Raw genomic sequence first — 5,085 nt, 5'->3', positions numbered from 1 at the left:
TCAACACAACCCAAAGGTGTTCTCTCCACTGTATGTAACTTAAAGAAAGCCATCCTCATCTTTGTGCTCCTCATAGATAGCCGACATAATTGCAGCAATAGGCGGAAGAACATTGTCTACAAGGATGAAGATTGCTTTCTCTGCATTTAATTTGATCCTCTTCCGAATAACATAGACAAATTGATCAACAATAAGGTCAACTGGTATAAGGTACTTCTTCTTATCTATGTCTGGAATGTCACTTCTTTCAGCTTTCTCAACTATTACAGGAATCCTGTAAGGATACTTCTCACGAATCCTAGAGGCTTCAGTTTTCCTCTTCTCTAGATCATGTTCCTCTTCAAAAGAGCTCTTGGTCATTTCACTTCTGCATTGATGAAATCGGCGATTCACGAACAAAATTACAGACAACAACGTGAAGGAATCTATAAATGATAACCGAAAAAGTCTACGAACGGCCACTTCTTTGCACAGATAATCTGATGACAACACAATGGCAAAAAGAGAAGGTGCGAATCCAGCAATCGCAGGAACCTGGATGGAGACCTCGATCCCCTTTGAACGCTTCTGAAAGAAGCCGAACAAGACGGAAATTCCTTCCGCAGCTCGTCTCACATAACATAGTCCAGTGCCTCATCTACAGATTGCATCAAAATCATGGCAGATGTTTGAGTTACTCTCCCTTCCTCCAGCATTGTCCAATAGGCAGCTTGTACACCAATGAATTCTCGCAGCTCGCGTCTTGCAATTCTGTGTACTCGCAAAAATGCAGCAGAGAGGTTTGATTGACAGCGTCCACGGCATGCTTATCCTGTCGTCACAGCAATGAAGTAGCTTCCTTAATCTCTGGTTTTTTTTTACTTCCCATCCTCTGGGCTACAGTAAAAACCACGTGTGTCGGGCGCCTTCAAAACAAAAATGTCTGTGTGTGTTTCCCCCCCCCTGTCTTCCTGTCCAACAACGATTCTCTGATTGACAAAAAAAATCTCCTCTTTTCTTTCGTCCCGCTCCTCTGTTCTTTCCTGTCCTCAATTTCCTTTCCTTCCTTTTTGTAAAAAAAAATCTCCTCGAAGTTGCAAAGTGCCCTCTATTTTCCTCCTCGTCCAGCGCAGAGTATCCTCTATTTTTCTTTCTTCCGACTAGAAAAGCGTATTGTGGATTTCTTCCCCCCCAAATTCAATTCAAAAAAACAAAAGCTCCTCCCTGTCCTCAGAAAAGCAAAACGGCCAATAAAGCTCTCCTTTTTTCCCACAATAGCCTCAGAAAAGCAGCCCTCTTAAATCTTGCACCTTTCTCTCAAACTTTACTTTAGTTGGAGTGACTTTACACCCTTTCAGTGGTATTGATACAGATCTTGAAACGTCTAACGGAGAATTTCCATGCAAAAATGTGACCTTCTCGACAAGTTCCACAAAACAATGTGAGCCTTTGGTGCTCTTCGTTTAGTTTCCCTTGCAATGATACTGAAAAGAAGTATTTGTATAGCTGAGCTAGTGACATACCAAAAAGATCCACTTATTCCATATGTAAAAGTCTTATTTGCTGACTATAAGATAATTGAAACCCATGTCCAATGGCTGACAAAATCTGAACAAACACCCTCTAACTACATGTGATAATAAGAAGCAAGTGCCTTGATAAATGATCCATGTGCAACATAACCTTTTTGGTGGATTCCACATCTCGAATGCGCAGCAATACGACAGCGGCCAGTTAGAAGAGTTTGTGGGTGTGCGATGGATGGAGTGCCTGAGCCAATCCACCACTTGGAAGGTACTACCCAATATATACTATCAATACCGAGGAGAGAGGCAGCCTTCTACACTTACCTACAATCTTGGAGTTTGAGATGGAGGCAATGATCGATGCATTGATGCCCATGGATGTTGAGACTTATGATCCGCTTAGAGAGGAAACATCCATACCATTATATAATGGGTGTCGAGTATCTCACTTGAAGATACTGCTTGCACTCCTAAGAGTGCAAGCAAAATACGGGTGGAGCGATGCGAGTGTGACCGAGTTGTTCAGGTACCTTGTACGTATGCTTCGTTGATTTCTTTTCGGCACTATCATTAAAAACATTTGTGCTTTTTCAAGGTGTTTTATGATTTTTTTTCAGGTTACTGAAGTATCATATATTACCACTTGCAAATACTATGCCTGAGTCTCATGATGATGCATGACATGTTTTATGAAAGCTTGACATGGACTACAATAGCATCCATGCATGTATCAATGATTGCGTACTATTTTGAGGAGAATACAAGACTATGGAGACATGTCCAAAGTGTGGTGCTCACATGTATCGACAGTACTTGCAAGGGCAAACCATCCCTCAAAAAGTTCTTAGACACTTTTTGCTTATCCCCTGCATAAACCATATGTTTCGTATGTCCGGCATGGCAAGCTTGACAATGTGATATGCGCAAAATAGGTCCAGAGATGGAGTTTAACGAATATTAGCGGATTCACGCGCATGGAGTCACATTGACTCTACCTTCCTAGGCTTTGCCCGAGAGCCAATGAATCTTCGGCTCGGTCTTGCTATGGAAGGCATGAACCCATTCAATCTACGCTCAACTTCTTACAGTGTGTGGCCTATAGTCCTTGTCAACTACAATATCCCTCCATGGCTTTCTACGAAGAAAGGACATCTCATCCTTAGCTTACTCGTTCCCAGCTGCTACAAAGTCAAAAATATAGACATGTATCTTTGTCCAAGAGTCTATGAGCTTAAGATTTTGTCGGAGAATGGGGTCACCGTGCAAGATATGAGCAAGCGCGATGGTCGACGGTCTACCAATATTCAAGCCATTCTCGTGTGGACAATGCATGACTTTTCGGGATTCGGAGAGTGCTCAGGTAAGTAGGCTTCCGTTCTCATTGGTAATATCTATCATAGCTCATTCATCTTTGTATTCACTGGATAGAGGTATTGGGACAGGTCTAGTTACCTCAGGTTATCATACATGTCTATTTGTGGACCACAGTTAGACTCCCGAAGGTCACGAACCATGAAGAAGATGGTATATCAAGGACACACCGCTTTCTTGCTAGAGGGTCATGAACTCAGGGAAGGTTTTCTTGGAAGACCTCTAGCATGTATGAATGCCCAAAGTTGGTACGAGCTGAAAATGATCCACATGGAGTCGCATCAAAACAGAATGCGATGGTTCTCAATTTTCTACGAGTTGCCATCTTGGACCCACTTACAGATCAACCACTTGTTGGATCCCATGCATATTTTCAAGAACATTGTCAAAGAGTTTACTGTTCATAATATAAATCATGGGATTCTTATGAACACAGAAGAGCTTCACTGGAAGTTATATGAGAAATTTGCATACAAAATTCAGACATTGTTATTCAATAACCACCTTAGTTACACAAGTTCTTTTGTATTTAGCATAAAATTTTCAGTTATACCATGTATATTTATGAAAAATAAGTCTATGGGAACCTCCAACTTGGTCATCTGGAAGTAATTGATAGTCTGCAGGATAAATCACATTAATTCAGGTGTAAAAATATGGTCAGAACACAAGAAAGATGCCAAAAGTTGCCAAAAGTCCACTAGGTCCACATGGGACCTGGATTAACAAACTTAAGTGACCAGCAAGTGACCTAGGTAGGTCAAAAAGTAACCAGGGACTAAGCAGGGAGCAGCCTGCGTTTTTCAGCGCAAAATGCAGGCTGCACTGTCTGAGGCAAATTGGAGAGAGCTAGAGCTATGGTGCATGAAATGGAGCATGCAAACTGAAGATCAATAGGCCCACTGAAGATGTAAACATGGTGAGAGCTCCACTTCTCTGCCTCTTTGGTCTGACGAAAATGCATGCTGAAACAGTCTATAAAAGAGGGAAATCTGAGAGAAGAGTATTCAGCCTGCTTTTATGCACGACTTCTCTCATTTTGTTTACCTTATTCTTGGTCCAATGAAGCCCGACTTGTACCCAAGTACTTGAGTGACTTTGGGGCAAGCAAAGGGTGAGGATATTGAAAACTTATGGGCTGTTATGGGCTGAAATAACCAGTCATAAACAGGGCAGCCCACTGTTATGGTCCATTTTTATGAGAAAAAATGGGATTTTTATGGTTGTAATGTAAGGAAATGACCTCTTTTCTTCAGGACATTGTTCATGAATGATCAGAAGTGCATCTTCTTGAGTTTATGCACTCATTTTGAACTTGATTATGGGCTGGAATTTTCTGTTTTAAACAAGGCTGAAGCTAAAATTATACTTTTTCACTTCGTTTCATGTATCTTTGGCCCAAATCTTGGATGCATTTGAATCTATCATCAATATACTTGATCCAAAGGGTTGAAATCCATCTATGTACTTGAAATAAATGCCATTAGAACTTGCATTTGACATTCATAAATGAATTGAGAATCTGAAAATATCCTTTATGATATGATGTATGTATCCAGAGGCATTTGATGTAATCAAGATAGACTTATTCCTTCTGTTCATGTATACTAAGTACACAATGAAAAGGCTTGAACTCTTCTTCCGCACCTAAATCATTTCTGAATCCCAGATCTTATTAAACCCCAATCTATTTTCCCTTCCCGAATCTTGAATCCTAAACTCTTCTTCTGCACTAAAAGCCCCGGTGGTAGACCTTCAACTCTTAACGCGACGACAGTGGTGAGCCCGACGTGAAGGTCCGCTGTGGAAGAAGAAGTCCAATGGGAGAATCATCAAGTTCGGGAGGAGATGCTTTGCAACAGTTGGTTCATCTAATGCAAGAGAGCCAACAACAACAACTGCAATTTCAGCAGAGCAGTTGCAATTGCAACAATAACGGAGACAAGAAGAAGAGCGGATTGACGCTGCTGCCATTAAGGCCTTAGAAGTAGTTGGGCATGAGCTCAAGCAATTGAATGGGCAAAATGTGTCCTCTTTTATCCGCCTCTACACTGATAAGATGGTCTTCTTTGGAGTTCCTCAACATGCCTGGAGCAGTTACTTTGCCCGCCTGGCTGTGCATGGTCTCCAAGACCGAATTCATGGTCTTTTCCAAAAAGATGCTAGATGGACTATTTCAAGAAGGCTCTTCAAAAGAATTTTTCCTTGA

The 5,085-nt window shown here is 41.4% G+C and overlaps 1 pseudogene; it reads right to left on the bottom strand.

Moving 5' to 3' along the window:
* Positions 1–360, bottom strand: LOC148017946 (autophagy-related protein 8C-like pseudogene; annotated as a pseudogene).
* Between the last annotated feature and the right edge of the window lie 4,725 nt (positions 361–5,085).

This window comes from Lygodium microphyllum, chromosome 21 (genome assembly GCF_053477565.2).
Source record: "Lygodium microphyllum isolate KBCC chromosome 21, Lygodium_microphyllum_v1.1.10, whole genome shotgun sequence".
Classification (NCBI taxonomy): Eukaryota; Viridiplantae; Streptophyta; class Polypodiopsida; order Schizaeales; family Lygodiaceae; genus Lygodium; species Lygodium microphyllum.
The sequence above is the reverse complement of the archived record's forward strand: the minus strand, read 5'-3'. Positions and strand labels throughout refer to the sequence as shown.